We start from the raw sequence: 25,464 nt of genomic DNA on the forward strand, positions 1-25,464 counted from the left end.
ACTCATTAGGATCAAGACCAAGACTGCAGCGGAGCATAATGATATCCATGATGGCAGCTTCCAGCGCAAGCCGCATTACGTGGAACATCTTTACGACCCGTTTCCTCCATTTTACGATGCATCTGTTCCTACTAATGCATTAATGTCAATATTTATTTAATGTTTCAATAACTAGCTGGATTTTACCGAGATAAAAGCAATTCCCATGGAAAAGTTACAGAACATTGTGCAACGCTCAGGCGTTTATATTGTGAGAACAAAATATGATAGGAGGACCAATGGATACACTGTGCTAAAGAAATGATACAATGGAATTAGTTCGCTTCACGACCTTTAGGTTAGAAAGGGGGTGCCACAGTTTTCAGGGTGGAAACCAAGAATGAAAAGATTGGATTTGACAAAAGTTAATTGTGCTGTGAAATTACCCATTTTGCTTTTACCAAAATTTTGTACAAATTAGCCCCAAATGTCACCATGGAGACTTCTTGGCAAAAAAAACTAAATAAATAAATAATAACAAACGGCTTTGTTTTCTAACAAGGCCATAAAATCTCAATTTTAGTGCCAACAGAGATCAATGGCTGTGTGGAGCACTGGGCATCTGTGGCTTTGTTTATTGACAAAGCCATGTCCATGGCCACGATAGATGCCCTTCATTGCTCTTTAGGTGTACTGCATGGGCACCTACAAAGAATGACCTTCCTATACCACTCGAGGACCGGGCACTTTCTGGAAAAACACCCCCACAGCATGATGCTGCCACCACCATGCTTCACTGTTGGGACTGTATTGGACAGGTGATGAGCAGTGCCTGGTTTTCTCCACACATACTGCTTAGAATTAAGGCTAAAAAGTTCTATCTTGGTCTCATCAGACCAGAGAATCTTATTTCTCACCATCTTGAAGTCCTTCAGGTGTTTTTTTAGCAAACTCCATGCGGGCTTTCATGTGTCTTGCACTGAGGAGAGGCTTCCGTCGGGCCACTCTGCCATAAAGCCCCGACTGGTGGAGGGCTGCAGTGATGGTTGACTTTCTACAACTTCTTCCCGTCTCCTGACTGCATCTCTGGAGCTCAGCCACAGTGATCTTTGGGTTCTTCTTTACCTCTCTCACCAAGGCTCTTCTCCCCTGATAGCTCAGTTTGGTCGGACGGCCAGCTCTAGGAAGGGTTCTGGTCGTCCCAAACGTCTTCCATTTAAGGATTATGGAGGCCACTGTGCTCTTAGGAACCTTAAGTGCAGCAGAAATGTTTTTTGTAACCTTGGCCAGATCTGTGCCTTGCCACAATTCTGTCTCTGAGCTCTTCAGGCAGTTCCTTTGACCTCATGATTCTCATTTGCTCTGACATGCACTGTGAGCTGTAAGGTCTTATATAGACAGGTGTGTGGCTTTCCTAATCAAATCCAATCAGTATAATCAAACACAGCTGGACTCAAATGAAGGTGTAGAACCATCTCAAGGATGATCAGAAGAAATGGACAGCACCTGAGTTATATATATGAGTGTCACAGCAAAGGGTCTGAATACTTAGGACCATGTGATATTTCAGTTTTTCTTTTTTAATAAATCTGCAAAAATGTCAACAATTCTGTCTTTTTCTGTCAATATGGGGTGCTGTGTGTACAATATGAGGTGCTGTGTGTACAATATGGGGGGCTGTGTGTACAATATGGGGGGCTGTGTGTACAATATGGGGGGCTGTGTGTACAATATGGGGTGCTGTGTGTACAATATGGGGGGCTGTGTGTACAATATGGGGTGCTGTGTGTACAATATGGGGTGCTGTGTGTATAATATGGGGTGCTGTGTGTACAATATGGGGGGCTGTGTGTACAATATGGGGTGCTGTGTGTACAATATGGGGTGCTGTGTGTACAATATGAGGTGCTGTGTGTACAATATGGGGTGCTGTGTGTACAATATGGGGTTCTTTGTGTACAATATGGGGGGCTGTGTGTACAATATGGGGCTCTTTGTGTACAATATGGGGTTCTTTGTGTACAATATGGGGTGCTGTGTGTATATTAATGAGGAAAAAAATGAACTTAAATGACTTTAGCAAATGGCTGTAATATAACAAAGAGTGAGAAATTTATGGGGGTCTGAATACTTTCCATCTCCACTGTAGGTGTACATTTCACCTTCTCTAGTGTAACAAAAGGACTTTCAATTTTTAAAACTTCTCCACACTGAGTTTGTATTTATTTTTTTCAATTTATTATTTTTTTCTGGAAAAAATGAAAAAACACAAAACACAGCTTTTTTTCCCATGGCTTAAAAATTTCCAGAAATTTTACATCTCTAGTCTAAACCAATCCAATGCTATAGTAATAGAAGTGGAGCAATATAGGCCAAGGATCCTTGAGTTCGAATTGATCCATACCGCAAAAGGTTACATCCATAATAAACTCCGTGTTTGGAACTATAAATCGTAAACAATCTTCATGGCATCCATCCATTCAAGCAGTCACTCCTAATGAGTAATTGAAGCAATAGTGGCGACAGAGGCAAGAGAGGCGAAGCCAAGCCGGATAGTCTCTGCGTACAGCAAAGAATAGGAAGTAGCTCATTAGTGGCAGTAGGAAGGTGCTGGAATCCACAGCACACACTGCATAATTTACGCAGTTAGAATCACACTGTTTATTCAACTGCACAAAAGGCTGTGCGCAGCAAGTCTCACCACTCCATCAACAACGGCGAGCAGGGGGGGGGGGGGCAACGTGAAAACAGCTCAGTTTGCCGAAACTACCCGTTGCTTCCACCTGTAGCCACACGAGCTTGAACGTCCCCCTAGATTCACCACCCGGGAAGCAATCAGAAAGATCCCATCATTGATGTAACGCTCCAGCCTGCATGGATGGAGAAGCGGAGGGGCTGGAAACGGCTTCCAGGCACGATGACGTCAAAACGTCTACTTGTTTTGGCCTGCCAATCAGCGCAGGCTTTCTCAGGAAGAATGCCAAGGATATTTTTAGCCATAGTATGGTGGTGTGAAATCAATGGCCCTGATTCTCTGTCAAAAATTTGGATTGGGAAAGAAGTGGCCTGGCAATGGCTTCCAAGCACGATGACGAACAAAACGTCTACGTGTTTCACCCGCCAATCAGCGCAGGCTTCATCAGGAAGAATGCCAAGGACATTTTTGGACATAGCATGGTGGTGTGAAATCAATGACCCCGATTTACTATCTCTGTCAAAAATTTGGATGGAGAAGCGGTGGCCGTCAACGACTTCCAGGCACGATGAGGAACAAAACGTCTATGTGTTTCACCTGCCAATCAGCACAGGCTTTATCAGGAAGAATGCCAAGGACATTTTTAGACATAGTATGGTGGTGTGAAATCAATGGCTCGGATTCTTTGTCAAAAATTTGGATAGAGAAGCAGTGGCGAGCAACGGCTTTCAGGCACAATGATGTCATAACGTCTATGCCTTTCACCCGACAATCAGCACAGGCTTCATCAGGATGAATGCAAAGGACATTTTTTGACATAGAATTGTGGTGTAAAATCAATGACCCTGATTTACTATCTATAGCAAAAATTTGAATGGAGAAGCAGTGACCTAGCAACGGCTTCCAGACATGTTGACGAACAAAACGTCTACGTGTTTCACCCGCCAATCAGCACAGGCTTCATCAGGAAGAATGCCAAGGAGATTTTTGGACATAGCATGGTGGTGTGAAATCAATGACCCTGATTTACTATCTCTGTCCAAAATTTGGATGGAGAAGCAGTGGCCTGGCAATGGCTTCCAGGCACGATGACGTCATGATGTCTATGCGTTTCACCAGACAATCAGCGCACGCCTCATCAGGAAGATTGCCAAGGACATAGCATGGTGGTGTGAAATCAATGGCCCTGATTTACTATCTCTGGCTGCTCTACGTCACGAACGTCTAAATGGACACATGAATGCATTTATAAAGCTCCATATGGTTGTTTGGCATGGAAACGCCAGATTCATGATGGCAGTTCGGAGTGTGCCTGAGGCACCTAAAAAAACCTATCTAGATAGCATCGGCGGTCCACTCTTTTAAATGGAAGTTGTATGTAGACTGGTTGGTTTTCAAGCAGAAGATCGATAGCTATGGAATTGGTAAATTGCTATACATCTTAAAAGTGCAAATTTTAGAACTTTTCCGCCAGAAAACAGGATCAATAGACCTGAATCCAACAATGTGATGACGGGAAACAAGATGGAATAGTGGGTTGCACGCATGCATGGTAGTGATCTTATGGTGACTTCCCTAATTGTACATATGGAGATAACTCTCTGATGTTAAATGAGCATCAATATGTCCAAAACACTCACATTTCCTATCTGCTTTGGAAGACCTGTTCCTACAGATAAGCAGATCTTCATTCCCATCACTGAAAGACTCCACAGAGGCCCCCCGAGTCCCCCACTGTGAGCCTCCGGAATGCAGATGGTAAGAGTACTGGTAACACAAAGCAGAGTCCAAAACAAGCCTCTTCAAGATGTCTTTGCTTTCACAGCCGGCCGGCAGTAACTCTTGATTTATTTCGCTTCGCTTTATTTTTGTATCAATGTGAATAACAGAACCAGCCTTACAAATCTCAAAGTATTCAGCAAAAATACAATAAATATGTGAATATTCTATAAAAAAAAGGCACACTTGAAAGTATTCACATTTCTTCTCCGACTCGTGCTAACGCTACATTGCACATACATACCACCACATCCTCCTGAATAAGTATCTGTCCGGGGAAAGAATTCCAAATATATAGATCAGTAAAAAAAAAAAAAAAAAAAAAAAAAACGCACTTCGGTGCAGAAGGACTTTTTCTTCAGCAAGTCCACAGCATAAAACAAAACAAAAATATGCTCATCCAAGTGATTAAACTGAAGTCCCCTTATGGGTTCCCCTAAAAGCCATGACTTCAACCCTACTAAATGCCTTTGGGATGAAATGGGTTGTGAGCCAAGTCTTCTTGTCCAGTAGAAATTCCTGACCTCACCAATGCTCCTTTGGCTGAATGGGCACAAATTTCCACAAACACAATCTAAAGTTTTGTAGGAAGTCCTTCCATTTCCAGAGGAGTGGAGACAACTTCATATAGACATGGTTTGACCAGTTTGGTGTGAAGGAACTTGAGTGTCCTGAACTGAGCCCTGACCTCAACCCTACTGAACACCTTTGAGATGGACTGGGATGCCGATAGAAAGATAACTCAGTGCCTGGAGGACATCATAAATGCTCCTTTGGCTGAAGGAGCACAAATATTCAGACAGAGACACAGACACACTCCATATTTTAGTAGAAAGCCTTCTCAAAAGAGTAGCACTAGCTCCATGAATATTTAGTTTGATCAAGCTGGTGTGTTCTGCTCAGAGCCCTGACCTCATCCCTACTGAACACCTTTGGAATGAAATGGGTTGTAAGCCAAGTCTTCTCATCCAACGTCAATACCTGACCTCACCAATGCTCCTTTGGCCGAATGGGCACAAATTCCCACAAACACAATCCAAAGTTTTGTAGGAAGTCCTTCCATTTCCAGAGGAGTGGAGACAACTTCGTAAAAACATGGTTTGACCAGTTTGGTGTAGTCAAACTCAAACGTCCTGCACTGAGCCCTGACCTCAACCCTACTGAACACCTTTGAGGTGGATTGGGATGCTGATAGTGAGCCAAGTCAGTACCTGACCTCATAAATGCTCCTTTGGCTGAAGAAGCACAAACATTCCACAGACACACTCCAAAATTGTGTATAAAGTCTTCTCAGAAGAGTGTCACCAGCTCTATGAAGATTTGGTATGACCAGTTTGGTGTGGAGGAACTCGAGTGTCCTGCTCAGAGCCCTGACCTCATCCCTACTGAACACCTTTGGGATGAAATGGGTTGTAAGCCAAGTCTTCTCACCCAATGTCAATACCTGACCTCACCAAAGCTCCTTTGGCCGAATAGGCACAAATCTCCACAAACACAATCCAAGGTTTTGTAGGAAGTCCTTCCTTTTCCAGAGGAGTAGAGACAACTTCATAAAAACATGGTTTGACCAGTTTGGTGTGGAGGAACTCAAGTGTCCTGCTCAGAGCCCTGACCTCATCCCTACTGAACACCTTTGGGATGAATTAGAACGCCGATTCTGAGCCAAGTCTTCTCATCCAACATCAGTACTTGACCTCACAAAACGGGACAAATTCCCACAGACATCCTCCAAAATCTTGTGGAAAGGCTCCTCAGAAGAGCGGAGGATGGTATGGTCACAAAAGGGGGCCAGCTCCATATTAATGGCCATAATTTTAGAATTAGATGTCCAACAAGCTCATACAGTATATATATGTGATGGGTATAGAAAAACTCAATTATCCTGCACAGAGCCCAGACCTCAAACCCTACTGAACGCCTTTTTGGAATGAATTTGGATTGTCGATGGTGAGCCAAGTAACATCAGTACCTGACCACCTAAATGCTCCTTTGGCCAAATGGGAAACAGTTTTGTGCCATAAAAAAACGCCACACAGTGACTGAACTACTTTGTGTTGGTCTCGGATTCTCCATACAGTTTTGTAGACCTTTACCATGACCTCCTCTCGTGTTCTGGCATGAACTCTCAAACATTTATTGATTGGCAAACGATTTAATCTTATGTTTTCATCTCAGGGAATGAATAGTTTCATAAAAAGAGGAAGTCTTTTATCTCCTTTTTGTGGGTGATGCATAATAATCATGGTCGATGTATCATTTTAATTTCAGTGCGCGCAAGCAACATGTTCCAAACTATGCAAAACAAAGTATTGTTCTAACACAGTGTGAGGACTCGGCTGACCTCCCATAAATTCAGTTATAAATAGAAGATATTCAGCAGTTCACCGAGTGGAAAATAATTGGATGGTAGATATGGAAATGGAGCGCAATGACAGCACAAAGGCACAGTTCTGTTAAAATGTTTTCTGAATAGGGGAGAATTTAGCGAGACATTCAAAGACTAAAGCAAGCCCAACCAGTATAATCGCTACACACTTTAACCATTTTAATACCGGGCACTTCCACCCCCCTTTCCTGCCCAGGCCAGTTTTCAGCGCTCTCACACTTTAAAAACTTAAGGACCGCCCCCCCCACGTACATTAACTGCAGCTGGACGGCCCTTAATGGTAAAATCACGTACCTGTACGCGATTCCTGTTGTCGGCTCTGGGGGGCGCGCGCGTGTGTGTGCTGCCGGAGCCGCGCCCGCGCCTCCCCGATGTGATTGGACACAGCAGGAGCCAATCAGGGGGTAAATAAGGCAGACCGTCGTTCTGTCACAGAGGAAGAGAGAGAGATCTTGTGTTCCTGCTAATCAGGTTCACAGATCTCTCTCTTCCTCCAGTCAGTCTGTTGCCCCACACCAGTGGCGGCCGGTGGTAATTTTTTTTTGGGGGGCGGCAAACAGTACCACCCCCCCGCCCCACAGTGGTCAGTCGGCGGGTGGGTCAGGTGCACTTACCCCATCTATGCAGCGCTTCACTGGTGGCTTCCTTTGCTCCTTGGTGGTGACGGCTCTCCTTTCCCCTGCTCTTCACAGGCATCGGCGGCTTCCGTTTCCTCACCTCCTCCTCGGCGGCCAGTTTGGGACTCTTCTCTTTTCGGCCAGTCGGAAAACGGATCTCGGACCTGCTTCTGATTGGCCGGATTTTTTTTTACCACTACTATTCCGTTATATTGGCCTTTAAAATTTACAAAATGCAGCAATTTAGAATTTGGATGAAAGGTTTAGCACTGGGAAACACTTTTTGAAAGATAAAAAGTGCATTTTATATACAACTATAGGGATCAGACCAAAATGAGGGACAAATGAGGAGGAAAGAGGGACAGAGGGACATTGCTCCAAATCAGGGACAGTTGGGAGCTATGGAGGAGGCACTGACAGGCATTACTGATTGGGCACTGATTGGCATCCCAGGTGGTCATGGATTGGCACTCTAGGTGGGCACCGCTGATGGGTCTGCACTGTTAATCAATGTGATTATCAGGGCAGACCCCACCCCCCAATCGGGAGAGCCGCTTGTCGGCTATCCTCTACTTGCTCCCTATCAGCGTGAATAGAGGAAAAGCCAATAACCGCCACTTCCTGGTTACGATGTGATCAACTGTGATTGGACACAGCTGATCACATGGTAAAGATCATACGATATGGGCTTTTAACCTAGATCGTTCGCCACGCACCTTCGAGGAAGCACGTGATCGGCTTATCCTGCTGGACGTCATATGACGGCCCAGTCAGGATAATTAACCACCATAACATAAGGTTAACATATTAAGGTCATTTCAAAAAGATCTTAATTTTTCAAATCTGTAGCTTTCATTCAAATAATCCCCGGTCATCCTGCCATGAAGGTCCTTGTTCAGGCACTTCCTGTTATAGGGTGACAGCGCTCTGTCTGTGTCTCCCAGCTGTCCTTCCTGGGTTGTCACCCTGTCACATGGGCTTCCAATGGAAGACTACAAGTGGCCATTTCAGCACACAATACACAAGTGTGACCCATTGTTGTCACCCATCAGGAAACCCGCCCCGAGAAATGCCAGGCAAACCATCGCTGGAGGGCATCTAGACAGGAGTGGCTGCAAAATGGCAGCTGAAGATCACAAGCACCCAGGCGCAACAAAGGATAAAACACTGAAAAATAGCAAATTTACCTGCTAGGCTCCAGGGCACTGTGTCTAAATTGCGTAGAGTCTGGGAACCATGGATCTCAACTTCTCTCCCCTGTAGTTTTGACTGCTGATTGGAATTGTAACAAAAGCCCCCACAATACCTTAGCACCTAGGTCTCGTGCCAACCCCCTTGGTTGGTTCCTCCCACCCCCCCAATCCTTCACTTTGATTACTCTCCTTTCTCTTCTCCATTTTCTTCTACCATTCTGTTGATGGACTGAAGTGTAATGAATATGCTGCAAATGTAACCCATGTTGTACTACGTGCTGCCTACAGTATATGTACTTTGCCCTTCAGGCCCGATCTAGTGGCCCCATTCAGAGTCACGCCACCTTTCTCCTAAAAACGCTCAATCTGAACCAGTCCCCATTAACACCTAGTTGTACGCAATCTCAAATCGGTTGCACAAACTGCAGCTTTCTTGTAGAAATAGAAGTATTTCATCTGGAAATTTAGTCATTTCCTTGGAATCCAGCTTTAGACAATATCTGTTGACTCGGACTTGCAAAAACACAACATAAAAGTCTAATTTTTGCCGATTTTGACTCAGTAAGTGAAGGCCAAAAGATTTATGAGCCACTCTTGAGTTGCCTCACAAATCGTGTGCTGATTCTACAACATTCCTAAGAGTCCTTTTCCCCCCTTTAGCTTACTGAGATATGGCAGGAAACAATTAGTATACAAAACTAGTCCATAGCACTTCCACAAAAACATTCCCAACAAAACATTCCTGACCCTCATTAAAACTGAGGAAGTGGCTCAGAGAAGCTACAAAATGTCTTCACCATTAAAAAAAAGTCCAGATGAATGTGGCCAACTACTACTAAATATACCGTGACCTGGATACATGAGAAACCTTCAATAACACTTACCGGAACCAAAAGAGGTGGCTGGAAGAAGCTATGAAAGGGCTCCAAAGTCCAGTTGAATGTAACTACTACTAGCTTTCCCTACATATTTTGGTGAGCAGTGGAGGAGGAAACATTCCAAGTTCAAATACGAGGGCTGTATTTAAAGGTTGTTCAAATTTCACTAGTTGGTAGAGTAAACTCTTCCTCTATGGTAAATCCTCTTCTTTTTCATTAGAGGTAAATAATGGATTCCAAGCAGAAGCAGCAACATGCTGTCATTAAGTTCCTGACGAAGGAGGGGTGAAGACTGTCCAACATTGATGGTCTTCCACTGAGTGGTTGGTCTTCAATGGTGGTTTCCATCTGCGCACATTACTCTTGTTAATGTGTTATCTCCATAAACATTCTGTAGCCTTCTGTGGATGTAGGACAGCCTGCCCCCCTTCTTTGTCAAGAATTCAATGATGGCACTTTGCTTCTGCTTGGAATTCAGTATTTACAGAAGAAAGAAGAGGAAAAAAGAAAGAGGAAGGGGAAAAAAGAAAGAGGAAGGGGAAAAAAGAAAGAGGAAGGGGAAAAAAGAAAGAGGAAGGGGAAAAAAGAAGAAGAATGAAGAAGAAGAAGGAAGAAGAAAGAAGAACAAAGAAGAAGAAGGCGAAGAAAGAAGAAGAAACAGAAGAACGAAGAAGAAGCAGGAAGAAGGTGAAGAAAGAAGAAGAATGAACGAAGAAGAAGGAGGAAGAAGAAAGAAGAAAAGTTACTATAGAGGAAGAGCAACTCTACCAACATGCAACATTTCAACTACCTATGCAAGTTAATAAAAAAAAAAGAAAAAGAAAAGTTGTGCCCACCTTTGTATTATTTTTGATACAGCCCTCTTGCAAGTATTTCTACCCAAGTGTAAATATGAAGAATCTTATAAAATACAAAAAAGTCAAGTGTTGGTTCTAGCACGTGTCACATAGAAAAATGCCTAGGTGCTCCACACATACTATATGTTGAAACATAAAAAATTCACTTGGGTTGAGCCACTCTCAGGACTCGACATAAGGAACAAAGACAATGTAATCATTTTTCTGCCCTTGTACCAAATCCTGAGAGTTCCTCAACCTCCGGCAAATTGCTGGACAACAGCATGGTGCTCCGCATTTATCAAGGTACATATGGTGTACAGTAAGGCAATTTTAAGTTCATAAAGTGATTCTAGGGTGAACATCCACTTTAATAGACATCATTCAGACATAAAATAGGGAAAGTAATTAGTATGTATCCTGGTTAAAGACAAAATGATACCGCTATCAAATAAATATAGTTATAGATGGACAAAGGTCAAGGAAGGACCCATGGTATTGTCATTTAAATGAAAGTATATCTTACATGACCTTGAAACCAAGTTACTCTCACCTTCGTGAGCCAGGTCTTCTCATCCAACAAAGCTCAAGGAACGACCCATGGTATTGTCATTTAAATGAAAGTATATCTTACATGACCCTGAAACCAAGTTACTTTCGCCTTAATGAGCCAGGTCTTCTCATCCAACAAAGCTCAAGGAAGGACCCATGGTATTGTCATTTAAATCAAAAGTATATCTTACATGACCCTGAAACCAAGTTACTCTCGCCTTCGTGAGCCAGGAACCTGACCTCACAAATGGGCATGAATTCCCACAGACACCCTCCAAAATCCTCTGGAAAGTCTTCCCAGAAGAGAGGAGACCTTTATAAAGGGCAACTCCATATTGTTGGCCACAGTTTTGGAATGGGATGTCCAGCAAGCTCATAGGAGGTGTGATGGGTGGATGAACTCTAATGGCCGAAAGAAAGTTTGCCACAGCTGCCTGACTATGCTGTTTGTGGACCACATCCCTGATACGTATAGTAAAAAATGGGTTCCTCAAGTTAGGATTTTAAAACGGACCACAAACAGTAATCCAAAAAATTACAAATGAGATTATATATATATATATATATATATATATATACACACATACATACATACATACATATACATACATATAAACAAATGACATAAATAACAAAAAATTCAAGGATGATAAAAACAAACACATATTGCTGGGGACAGATGTAAAGCCAGCTGAAAGGGAAGCCTGAAAGTTGTCAACCGACAGAGTGTCCAACGCGTTTCAAAAACAGTGTAGATCTTCTTCAGGGACTAAGGGACTAAAAGGACTTGAAACTTCCAAAGCTGTAGCTTAAATTTATGATGATAGACATTTTTTCTTATATATATATATATATATATATATATATATATATATATATATAATCAATAAATTTGTAATTTTTTACGATTACTGTTACTGTGGGCCCTTTAAAATCCCAACTTGAGGAATCCATTTTTTCCGAACTCTAATGGCCTTTCCATAAGAGTGGAAGGAACAACTCCATATTAATGGCAATGGTTTTGGAAACAGCATTGGTACAGTACTCACAGAATTCCTTCCAGGGCCTCCAGTACTTACATGATCCCTGCCAGGACTTCCAGTATTCCAAAACCTCCACTTCTTCCAGGACTTGCATATTTCCCTGAAACAACCCTGGGCCCGACCTCTAAACAGAAGTCTCCAGCATGTGAAATGGCTGGTGCTGCGTCTTATCACTACCCCCAGAGCTGAAGTGCTTCAATACTTGCCTGTTAGTTGCCGGTCTGCTGCCAATCTGGATTGACCTGACTACTCTCGCCTGCGCCCTCACTCCAACCCTGCCTGGATCTGACTTCACTCTTGCCTGCCAAGACTCTGCCCGACATGACTACTCTCTTGATTTCACACCTTAACCTGTTTTAGCCACTACCCTAAGTGGGGAAATCTTGAGGGTTCCCGACCTGGTGCCAATTTATGGCAAAAGAAAACTGGGACCACTAGGGTTTTCCCAGCTCATCTCCATCATCAGGAGCTCTGGTGCAAACCAACTGGTACCTAAAAAAAAAAAAAAACATAACAGGGATGTCCTACAACCTCACATTAGGTGGGATGACTAGATGTCCAGAGACTCTTGGCCATACAGCGTAGGTGTACAGATCCAGAAACTTCAAAACTTTTGGTGAGCAAGAGTGAGGAGTCATGAAAAAAAAAAAAAAAACAGGATAAAAACCCCAAAAAATAAAGAGTAGCCAAGAAATCCGTCACCCAGGCATGTACTATAAATTGAACTTTAACAGCTATTTACCTGCTATCTTATCTGTCCGCCATGAAAGCTTTTATTGGAAAAGGCGATGTTGTTTTTCTTTCCTACGATGCTTTCTGAACCCGCTTGCCGTTCGATTTGCAGATTTTTTTTGCTGTTTACCCGCGAGTCCGGTCCGCTGAACAATTTTGTAAAAAGCCAAGGACACAGATATAAGGGGGGAGGGGGAGCAGGATGACAGTTCTCGTCTCACTATTAGAACTAATGAGTGACCAGCGGGATCCTTATCTGTTTTTTTACACCACTCTTGCTAATAGGCTTATTTTTCCCCTCCACACTCAGAGCCATCTTAATAGCATCATGGGCCCCTGGGCAAAGTACAAAGGCACTGGGGCCCCTACCAGCATGGCCCAAATGTACGCGTCTACTCTCAAGAATTAAAGTATAAAAATAGTCAAACATTTATTTATGAGCACTTTCTATAAAAATCGAAAACATGCCATAAATCAAAGACTAATTTAACGCAAAGGGCCCAGTACAGGGGGGGGGTGGAGACAGAAGGGCAAAGTAGAGGGTGGGGATCAGGAGGGCAAGATACTGGGATCGGGGTGGGGGGGTAAAGTACAGGTTCCCGGGACGCTGGCCATCCCAAGAAAGCTTAGTAAAAAGCATGACTATCCCAGCAGATCCGGGACAGTTGGCAAGTATGATGTAATGCAAGATTGGCATGGGGCCCCCCCATGGACCCGGGGCCCCTGGGCAGTGCCCACGCATTAAGACAGCCCTGTCCACACTACCAGATAGTATTCCACGGGATGCAAGTTGTAAGGTTATCTTCGTATGCGAAACGGCCTTTACAATGAGAGAAAAGGATTTTCTTCTGAAAAAAGTAAACTAAAGCAACCACCATATCTAGGGACTGTTAAGCCGCAATATATCGCATTCTTCTGTTCCTGGGTTTAGGTCATTGTTAACCACTTGGCGCCTGGCCACGGTAGTTGTACTGCGAGCGAGGCAGTGCCAGGCCAGGCAACGTTACTGTACATAGCAGTCTATCGTTTGAGGGGGGGGGGGTTTGGGGCGTGCGCACGTGTTAATTTGTCAGCCAATTTCATACGATGACTTTGGGAGAAGTCAGCTGTGGCCAATCACACACAGAGTTCTGTATTTACAGAACTTCAGCCATAACTGAGAGCTGCCTTGGTTTAGTGTGCAGACGGTGTGAAAGGGCCCTAAAAACACAATGACACAAGAGCGGGTAAGTGCTGGGGGGGGGGGGTGCTGTTAGTGCTGCGCCGCCTGGGGGGGGTAGTTTGTTTGCCGCCCCCCAAAAAGAAGAACCCACCAGCCGCGACTGCATGATTGGATAAACGAAAGTCAGCAGAGCTTCCCCTCATTTAATAAGCTCTGGAGCAACTGCACTTGCAAAGTGCACCGTCTATTTGCCTTTAGTAAATAACCCCCCCCCCCCCCCCCCCCTCCATCGCTTTTGTACTGGCGCCCTCGTTTTTCCGAGTTCCGCTTTACCTCGTTTTCCTGAGTTCCGCTTTACTCCCTCATCTTATTTTCCTGGGAAAGGTCTCCGGTCTCCTCATATATTCGATGAGGGATCAGTCCGCCGATAGCAGCTGTAGCAATTCTGCAGCCTATTGCGTTTTTTTTTCCCCCGTATCTAATCATCTGTACAATGCATTATTCATTGTATCATCTACGCCACAAATCCCCCCGCTTAGTAATCTTCGCACCGCGGACTGTTTATCAGAACGGCTTTATTGTCCGCAGGGACGCATCCCGAGCAGAAAATATAGACGAGGCCGTTCATTTTATATTAGCTGAATGGAGAGGAAACTGACATCTCTTCATATCAATATCTATTGCTGTCACCGTTCGTCCGCCATCCCTTCTTATTCCGCATCTTTGAATGAGATCCACAGCTAATCTTCATTACCGTCCCCTGACAGCGGATTACAGGTGAAAAATACAATGTGAGATGGGCGCGCAGGGGGGGGGGGTTGGGTTCCATCACGCGTGTCTTAATTCCGGTATTACTGGACTCCCGTGACTTTAAAGTGGCAATTTGTGAAAACATGCCTACTTCATAAAAAGGTGGTATGATGGTAAATCAGTGTGTATATCCGTTCCAACCATGACTGGTTATCTTCATCCAACACATGAAGATTAAGCTGCTTATTCGTATACACAGTAAAACCTTGGATTGCGAGCATAATTCGTTCCAGAAACATGCTTGTAATCCAAAGCACTCGTATATCAAAGCGAATTTCCCCATAAGAAATAATGAAAACTCAGATGATTCATAAGTCCTTCAGGTTTATAGTCCATATAAAAAGATTATAGCGATGTGACCAGGTTATGTAACCATAAAATGTCCATCCACAAATGGAAGCCTCCACAAGGGGATTAGAAGCAAAATCCAGCAGGAGCTACAGAGTATGAGTGCCGGTTCACACTACAGCGACTTGGGATCAGACTTGTCAGACCTCAAGTCGCCCCAAGTCGCTGGACATAAGAAATTCCATTGAAGTGAATGAGAGCTGTCTTTAGGCTCGGTTCACACTGGGACGACTTGGGATCCGACTTGTCGCCCCTCAAGTCGCCCCAAGTCGCCCCAGAAAGAGATTCACATGACAGTGAATGGGAGCGTCTTAATAGACACTACTGAAGTCGCTCCGACTTCAGAAAAGGTTCCTTCAAGGCGACTTCTAGCCGACTTGTACCCATAGATTTCAATGGAAGTTGCCTCCAAGTCGGAGCCTTATCTTAATTGATGTGATTTGGATCCGACATTACAGGAAGATCACCAAGGAATTCCATGAAGTTGCCTTGAAGTTGCCTCGAAGTTGCCTTCAAGTTGCCTTCAAGTTGCCTTCAAGTTGCCTTCAAGTTGCCTTCAAGTTGCCTCCAAGTTGCCTTCAAGTTGCCTCCAAGTTGCCTTCAAGTTGCCTCAAAGTTGCCTCACAGTTGCCTCACAGTTGCCTCACAGTTGCCTCACAGTTGCCACAGTTGCCTCACAGTTGCCACAGTTGCCTCACAGTTGCCTCACAGTTGCCACAGTTGCCTCACAGTTGCCTCACAGTTGCCACAGTTGCCTCACAGTTGCCACAGTTGCCTCACAGTTGCCACAGTTGCCTCACAGTTGCCACAGTTGCCTCACAGTTTCCTTCAAGTTGCCTTCAAGTTGCCTTCAAGTTGCCTTCAAGTTGCCTCGAGATTGCCTCGAAATTGCCTTCAAGTTGCCTCGAAGTTGCCTTCAAGTTGCCCAAAGTTGTCTTGAAGTTGCCTGAAAGTTGCCTGGCAAAGTTGTTCCGACTTTCAGGTCGCTGTAGTGTGAACTGGCACTATTAATGTACACTACTGAAGTCGCTCCGACTTCAGAAAAGGTTCCTTCAAGGCGACTTCTACCCGATTTGTACCCATAGATTTCAATGGAAGTTGCCTCCAAGTCGAAGCCTTATCTTAATTGATGCGATTTGGATCCGACATTACAGGAAGATCACCAAGGAATTCCATGAAGTTGCCTCCAAGTTGCCTCAAGTTGCCTTCAAGTCGCCTTCAAGTTGCCTCAAAGTTGCCTCAAGTTGCCTCAAAGTTGCCTCCAAGTTGCCTCAAGTTGTCTCCAAGTTGCCTCAAGTTGTCTCCAAGTTGCCTCCAAGTTGCCTTCAAGTTGCCTCAAAGTTGCCTCAAAGTTGCCTTCAAGTTGCCTCAAAGTTGCCTTCAAGTTGCCTCAAAGTTGCCTTCAAGTTGCCTCAAGCTGCCTTCAAGTTGCCTCAAGCTGCCTTCAAGTTGCCTCAAGTTGCCTCGAAATTGCCTTCAAGTTGCCTCGAAGCCTCTCTTCTCTAGCATAGCAATATGTTTCTAAATGTTGTACTTTCATTAAATGTAACCACATTCTCTCTTATACTCAGTTGTGATGTGACGCTACTTGTATATCAAGACATCGCTTGTATATCAAGTCAAAATTTATTTAAAAATTTTGCTCGTCTTGCAAAATGCTCTCAAACCAAGGTTTTACTGTATATATGTTTTGATTTCATCCCTCACAGCTCTCTGACTGTGCTAGTGATTGCATATTGCTTCATGCGATTGGCATTGCTTTGTGTAGCCCCTAACTTCTTTGGTTGGAACTGTTCTAAAAAGTTAATTACAGTAAAACCTTGGTTTTACTGTAAAGGGAGAGAATTAGGGGATACCAGGGTGATTTCATTCTTCATCTGATGGTGATACACCAATGTTGTAAATTGAAGACTCCGGCATTACATAATTCTCAAGAAGAGACCCTGCTCAATGCATTTTTTTTCTGTTGCAGTTTGCTGAGTGCAAGAACCCATGCAGGACATAGCAACAAGTTCTCTTTGAGGCCCACTCCCAGCAGCTCATACTCACCTTCTCTTTGTCCCCTCTTCTCCCACTGCATGGTTAAGCCACTTGTAACACGAAAAGGAAGCCCTATGGAAGCTCAGAGTTGCTCCAGTATGAGCTTGCACATGGCTGAGGACTCACCCTCGCCACCAAGTGACAGTCCTAGGCCAATCACCAGCACTGTCGCATGTTTTCACATGCTTCTCCATAACCAGACATATTGGGTATTTTCTTCACAGCTGAACAGAGCAGTGGAGGAGCTAAATACGCGAGCATACAATTCTGACAAGAAGTTTTTGAACACCTGACCAGCACAGCTATATGAGCTTGTTGGACATTCCATTCCAAAACCATGGTCATTAATATAGAGATGCCCCCCCCCCCCCCTTGTGGCTATACCATCCTTCTCTCTTCTGGAAAGGCTTGACTCAAGACTTTGGAGAGTGTCTGTGAGAAGCCGTGCCCTTTTGTGAGGTCAGGTACTGATGCTATTGGATGAGAAGACCTGGTTCCAATCCATCCCAAAGGTGTTCAGTAGGGTTGAGGTCAGGGCTCTGTGCAGGACACTCAAGGCTCTCCACATGATCAAACCATGTCTTTATGGAGCAGGCTTTGTACACAGGGGCACAGTCATGCACAATTGGCATTCCAATTCATCCCAAATGTGTTCTATAGGGCTAAGGGTGGGTACTGATGTTAAGTGAGAAGACATGGCTCACCATTGGTGTTCCAGTTCATCCCAAAGGTGTTCAATAAGGATGAGGTCAGGGCTCTGTGCAGGACACTGGAGTTCCTCCACATAAAACTGTTCACACCATGTCTTTAAGGAGATGGCTTTGTAGACAGGGGCACAGCCATGCCAGAACAGGAAGGAGTCTCACAATTGGCATTCCAATTCATCTCAAAGGCGTTCCATAGGGTTGAGGTCAGGGCTCTGTGCATAGTTCTTCTATGATCCCAAACCTACTGAACACCTTTGGGATGAGAAGAACTCATCCCAAAATTTGTTCTGTTGGGTAAAGGGCAGGTGCTGATGTTGAATGAGAAGACTTGGCTCACCACTGGCATTCCAATCCATTAAGCTGGTCAACCCAGCTGGCTTTCTACACAGGGGCACGGTCATGCCAAAACAGGAACGAGTTTCCCAATTGGCATTCCAGTTCATCCCAAAGGTGTTCAGTAGGGTTGAAGTCAGGGCTCTGTGCAGGACACTCGAGTCTCTCCACACCAAAATGGTCAAACCATGTCTTTATGGAGCAGGCTTTGTACACAGGGGCACAGTCATGCACAATTGACATTCCAATTCATCCCAAATGTGTTCTATAGTGCTAAGGGTGGGTACTGATGTTAAATGAGAAGACTTGGCTAACCATTGGTGTTCCATTTCATCCCAAAGGTGTTCAGTAAGGATGAGGTCAGGGCTCTGTGCAGGACACTGGAGTTCCTCCACATAAAACTGTTCACACCATGTTTTTATGGAGACGGCTTTGTAGACAGGGGCACAGTCATGCCAGAACAGGAAGGAGTCTCACAATTGGCATTCCAATTCATCACAAAGGTGTTCCGTAGGGTTGAGGGCTAAATACATGGTGTGAACAGTTTTATGTGGAGGAACTCCAGTGTCCTGCACAGAACCCTGACCTCATCCTTCCTGAACACCTTTGGGATGAACTGGAACACCAATGGTGAGCCAAGTCTTCGCATCTAACATCACTACTCACCCTTAGCCCTATAGAACACATTTGGGATGAATTGGAATGTCAATTGTGCATGACTGTGCCCCTGTGTACAAATCCTGCTCAATATGATCCCAAACCTTCTGAACACCTTTGGGATGAGAAAAATTCATCCCAAAGGTGTTCTGTAGGGTAAAGGGCAGGTGCTCATGTTGAATGAGAAGACTTGGCTCACCATTGGCATTCCAATCCATCAAACTGGTCAACCCAGCTGGCTTTGTACACAGGGGCACAGTCATGCCAGAACAGGAACGAGTCTCCCAATTGGCATTCCAATCCATCACAAAGGTGTTCAGTAGGGTTGAGGTCAGGGCTCTGTGCAGGACACTAGAGTTCTTTCATGCTGTTCTGTAGGTTTAAGGGCAGGAACTTATGTTGGATGAGAAGACTTGGCTTACCATTGGCATTCCAATCCATCAAACTGGTCAAACCAGCTGGCCTTGTACACAGGGGCACAGTCATGCCAGAACAGGAACGAATCTCCCAATTGGCATTCCAATCCATCACAAAGGTGTTCAGTAGGGTTGAGGTCAGGGCTCTGTGCAGGACACTAGAGTTCTTTCATGCTGTTCTGTAGGTTTAAGGGCAGGAACTTATGTTGGATGAGAAGACTTGGCTTACCATTGGCATTCCAATCCATTAAACTGGTCAAACCAGCTGGCCTTGTACACAGGGGCACAGTCATGCCAGAACAGGAACGAATCTCCCAATTGGCATTCCAATCCATCACAAAGGTGTTCAGTAGGGTTGAGGTCAGGGCTCTGTACAGGACACTTGAGTTCCTCCACACCAAACTGGTCAAACCATGTCTTTATGGATCTGGCTTTGTGTAGAGGGGCACAGTCATGCTGAAACAGTAAAGGGTCTTCCCCAGATTTTTACCACAAGGTTGGAAGGGTTTGGAGGGTTATTCTAATAAATTTGGCCATATAGTGCAAGTGTAATGGTCAGCTGCCTACAAATTGCGCCCCATACTTTATTGAGCCACTTGGTGGTGACTCAATAAAGAAAATCTAACACTCTGCCCATAATAGGCTTCAGAGTTCAGGTTTACTTCAAGGACTTTTGATAACCTATATGATATAAACTACTACTGAATGCTTAGTGTTCGTTACAAAAGTTGAAATCTAAAGAAAAAAAACTTTTTTAATATGTTCAATCAATTTACAAGAATACGTGCTAATGAATTCCTATGTTCCCCGTGCTCTCTAATTGCCACCTCTGCTTTGTCGTAGGCTCTCGATTGCCTCTTTTAGTGTAAAGTTTTCCCTGGCCTCTAATTAAGGGGATTTATATTTCCTAACAGCATCTTTGTGCCTAACTTTACCTCTGTCGGTGTAACGAATTCTCTGGGCTCTAATTAAGGGAATAATACTTCTCAACAGCTTCTTTGTACCCATCTTCAAAGCCGCCAAGAGTTACTGATATAACCTATTTCATCCTGTTCTCCTGTGGAAGCGCCAAATCGGTATCATTATGGGAGGTAAATACTTCTTACAATAACTCGCGGCGTCTGAAAAGGTCGTTTTAATATGTCCAAATGCACAAACAACTTAACACGAGATATACATTATGAAGCACATTACTGGGACTCTGGACAAGGTTTGAGGAGGGAACTGAGATACTGGGATGCTAACTGCAATCTATATTGGCGTTACGGCCATTCAAATCCTATGCTGATCACCAAACTTGAGGTCATCTGTAGGTACAGTACACCATCACACCTGTATGAGCTTATTTGACATCCCATTCTAAAACCAAGGCCGTTAATATCAGCTGGTCTCCTCGGTGGCTATACCATCCTCCACTCTTTAGGGAAGACTTCCAAAGATTTTGGAGGTTGTCTACGTGCATTTGTGCCCATTTGTGAGGTCAGGTGCTGAGAAGACCTGGCTCACCATCGGCATTCCTATTTATTCCAAAAGGTGAGAAGTAGGGTTGAAGTCAGGGCTCTGTGCAGGACACTCAAGTTCAGGGGTGGCCCCTCCATTAAAGCGGAAGTAAACCCATTCATAAAACAGTTACCTTTCCGGCACGTGCCAGAAATGTAACACTCACATTGGTTGTGCTCTCAACCAAACTGTCAAACCATCCAATGGCTGGTGTCATAACGGATCACATGTGCAGCATCATGGCAGTTGTAGATTAAACAGAGGCCAAGATGGCGGCTTCCTTGGCTGAAAACGATAGGAGGGTTTACTTCCACTTTAAGGGCGCACCCACCCATCCATTTGTCCGGCCCCTTTCAGGACTCCGGATGCATTGACTGCAATGGGGGGGGGGGGGTGTTTTTTTTTTTTTAAGCACCTGATTAGACCCAGAGGCACTAATAGGCTTCAAATAAGGGTGGGCTTGGGGCGCAGAGAATGTGAACGGAGCCCATCCGATTGGCTGAAAGGACAGGCGATCCTATTGGATGCCTAGGAGGAGGGGAGGAGAGGCACGGCCGCTGAGATGGAGGAATGGAGGAGATGCCCAATGCCCGCTGCTGATGCCCAAACCCGATGCCCGATCCCACTGGCCGATACCTGCCACCTAGATGGGTTAAGACAGCAAGTGGGCGGGGGTGGGGGGGGGTTTGAGGTGCCTCAGGCCACTGGGGGGAGGTGGTTTTCCGCTTCCCCCCCCAAAAAAAATGCCCACCAGCTGCCATTACACGAGTTCCTCCACACCAAACTGGTCGAACCATGTCTATATGGAGCTGGCTTCGCACACAAGTCATGCTAGAACAGAAAAAGGTCTTTCCCAAACTCTTACCACAAGGTTGGAAAAGCACAAATGTGTTCAAGAGGGTTAAGGTCAGGGCTCTGTGCAGTACATTCCTCCTCCCATCACAACTGTACGAGTTTGTTGGACGTCCCATTCCAAAACGATGGCCATAATACAGAGTCTCCCCCTCTTTGTGGCTACTACACTTCTGGGAAGGCTTTCCACAAGATTTTGGAGGGTGTCTGTGGCCATTTGAGCCCATTTGTGAGGTCAGGTACTGAAGTTGGATGAGAAGACCTGGGTTACCATCGGCGTTCCAATTCATCCCTATCCATCTTTAGGGGTATATCCCCCCCCCCCCCCTTTTGGGCAAGATCCAGACCGATGGGACACCGTGGAGAGATCCAATTCCATGAACCATGTTGTGCTTCTATTTCCATATTTGCTAATGGTAGTCACCCCATACTACACAGCCTGTTCTGACCAATCCCTGAAGAAGGAATTAAGTGTAGATTACGAAACATGTTGTGATTCTCTATGCAATTATTTGCGGTTCTGGCCTTCTATTGTGAGATCAGCCGTGTGCTATAGAACATAGCTGTGTATATTTGTGTATGATGACCCTTTAGGTCTACCAATGTGATACTATTGTCTATTTTTAGACTGTTTTGTACTCAATACAAAGTCCAAGGGGGCATTTCCTTAGCTTTCTTTCTCAAATATTGGGAATTTGAATTGGGAATATTGTGGCTATAGGTTTCCAGCTTTGACTTTCACCCTTTCTATCGCCTGAAATACTTGGCTGATCCTGCCTGGTTCTGCCCTCCCGGCTGTAAACTGACCACGGTTTATCATGGCTGCTGAGCCCTGACACCATGGTCAGTTTACGTGCCTCCGTCATCCGCAGCTCTCCTCTGTCCTTCTCTCCCCCCCTCCCTCACTGCCTGTCAGCTCTGATCCCTCCTGGCCCTCCCCTCTTGCTGCTCATAATTTAGTGTTGGTGCTAGAATCCCATCTGTTATAATAAAATTACTTACCCCAGTGAATGTGCTTTGTAAAAGATACGCCGCTATAGACCTTATTTTATAGTGCCGCCTGGCGCTCACGGGACCGGCCGCCTGGCGCTCACGGGACAGGCCGCCTCTCTCCTCTCCTCCTCCTGGCCGATGTCAGCCCCGCTCGCTTTGCTGTCAGATCGAGAGAGGAGAGAGGCAGGCGGTCACATGAGCCCCGCTATAAAAATAAGGTCTGTAACGGCACATTTTTTACAAAACCCATACACTGGGGCAAATCATTTATATAACAGAGGGGGATTGTAGCACCAACACTAAGGGGGTTATTTACTAAAGGCAAATCCACTTTGCACTACAAGTGCACTTGGAAGTGCAATCGCTGTAGATCTGAGGGGGAAGATCTGAAATGAGGGGAAGCTCTGCTGATTTTATCATCCAATCATGTGCAAGCTAAAATGCTGTTTTTTATTTTCCTTGCATGGCCCTTCTTAGATCCACAGCGACTGCACTTCCAAGTGCACTTGTAGTGCAAAGTGGATTTGCCTTTAGTAAATAACCCCCTAAGTGGCTTAACAACCACTTTAAGCCCCGTACACAGGGGCAGAATGTAGACATTTACCGGTTCAAAATGTCTGACGCTCACGTGACCGTGGCGGGTGGTCACATGAGCGCCGCTATAAAAATAAGGTATATAGCGGCGTATTTTTTACAAAAACACATACACTGGGGCAAATCATTTATTATACCAGAGGGGATTGTAGCACTAAGAGGCTTAACAACCACTTTAATCCCCGTACACACGGGCAGAATGTAGACATTTGCCGGTTCAAAAAAAAACAAAAAACAGCACGTGTGTATGGCGATCTATCTGACGTGCATGTTGGAGAACCAGCAGCCGACCAACTCCTGATCAGCGCTCTCAGCCAATAGCAGAGAGCGCTAATGGGAGCGTTCTGGCGGAGGGGGGGGGGGGGGCGGGGACGTCCCCGTCAGAGCACAACAGCTCAGTGGGGGAGATCGCTGGACTAACCTCGCATGGTTGGTACAGCGGCTCTGACCAGAGCTGTCAGGTTTTTTTTTTTTGCGGGTTGCACGAAAAATAACTGTAGTGTTCGCCCGGCTTTAGACGTAAGGTGAGGACAAAGTGACTTGTCACTGAATGCACTACGCTCTCTCATCCTACCAGCTATGACATGGTGTGGAGTCACTTTGGGTGGAGGGCCCATGGAACCCAGCTTACCTTAGAGGAGGTCAGGGAACTCCTCGCCCAGCTTCCCCGGCCCCTCCTATGTGTAAGTCATCCTGTGTCCATTAGGGGCACAAGGTGACCGAGAACCCCCAGTCAGGTCTGCACCAACCAGACGCTCTGTACAACCACACCGGACTCAGCATTTCCTTTTACCCCGGTTATCCTGGGTTCTATATGTGTGTTTTCTGTTGCAAAGAATGAAGGGGCTCTTTCACGTGGGACAGTAACGCTTCTGAACAATATCCCTCAAGAAATATATGAAGACTATTCCTGGTTTGTTGGTTTCTGAACTATGCATATTCATTGAAAGAGCTGGTCCTATTGGCCTCTGTTCTTTGCTCAATGTAGGAGCCGGACAGTCTGCTACTGGTGGTCTCCTACCATTGTCTGTGCATTGAGGTGTTCTGGGTTTCTAGCATGTAGACCAGGGGACCTGAGCAGAGAGGGGGATTTCTCCAACAGCCTCCCTGCTGATAAGGCGGTCTACTGTTGAAAAGTTGACTACACCTGTGTGTCTCTTGTTACGAAACGTAAAGTTTACACCGCCCTGTGTCATTATGCAAAGAAGGGGGGGATTGTCCCCTGAGTGTATATCTTTTGGTGCCTGTGTTTGAATAAACAGTCTTATGCTTTTATCCACCCTACACTGATGCCTGGACAAGTGACTGGGTGGGCTAAGGGACCTTGGATCGTGCTGGTACCAGGCAAAGAAGGCTTATAAGGCGGACATACTCCCAGGGGCGTTGCTAGGTGGTAAAAAATAACAAACAGGGGGCTTCAGCCCAAAGTTCGAGCCCAGCACCGGGGGGGGGGGGGAGGGGGGGGGGTAGTAGTACCTACCTGACACACGCTGACCTACTTGACACTGATCCACACTGACCTACACTGACCTACCTGACCCACACTGACCTACCTGACCCACACTGACCTACCTGACACACACTGTTTTACACTGACCTACCTGACACACACTGACCTACCTGACACACACTGCTTTACACTGACCTACCTGACACACACTGACCTACCTGACACACACTGCTTTACACTGACCTACCTGACACACACTGATCTACACTGACCTACCTGACACACACACTGACCTACCTTACACACACACTGACCTACCTTACACACACACTGACCTACCTGACCCACACTGACCTACCTAACCCACACTGACCTACCTAACACACACTGACCTACCTGACACACACTGACCTACCTGACACACACTGACCTACCTGACACACACTGACCTACCTGACACACACTGAACTACACTGACCTACCTGACACACACTGACCTACCTGACCCACACTGACCTACCTGGCATACACTGACCTACCTGACACACACTGAACTACACTGACCTTCCTGACACACACTGACCTACCTAACCCACACTGACCTACCTAACACACACTGACCTACCTAACACACACTGACCTACCTAACACACACTGACCTACCTGACACACACTGAACTACACTGACCTACCTGACACACACTGACCTACCTGACCCACACTGACCCACCTGACACACACTGACCTACCTGGCATACACTGACCTACCTGGCATACACTGACCTACCTGACACACACTGAACTACACTGACCTACCTGACACACACTGACCTACCTGACCCACACTGACCCACCTGACACACACTGACCTACCTGGCATACACTGACCTACCTGACATACACTGATCTACA

General features: G+C 45.4%; 1 protein-coding gene across 2 annotated transcripts in view; it reads right to left on the bottom strand.

The window, feature by feature from the left end:
- Positions 1-25,464, bottom strand: part of LOC141108812 (relaxin receptor 1-like) — a 155,165-nt gene that overhangs the window by 73,305 nt on the left and 56,396 nt on the right. Inside the window, exon 1 of one of the 2 annotated variants that reach the window (XM_073600765.1) lies at positions 14,186-14,630. The exons of the other annotated variant lie outside the window; for it this stretch is intronic. The gene's annotated coding sequence lies outside the window, so the exon portion shown is untranslated. Of the gene's footprint in view, positions 1-14,185; positions 14,631-25,464 lie in introns of those variants that run through there. 2 annotated transcript variants of the gene reach the window in all.

Source organism: Aquarana catesbeiana, linkage group LG09 (genome assembly GCF_042186555.1).
Source record: "Aquarana catesbeiana isolate 2022-GZ linkage group LG09, ASM4218655v1, whole genome shotgun sequence".
Classification (NCBI taxonomy): Eukaryota; Metazoa; Chordata; class Amphibia; order Anura; family Ranidae; genus Aquarana; species Aquarana catesbeiana.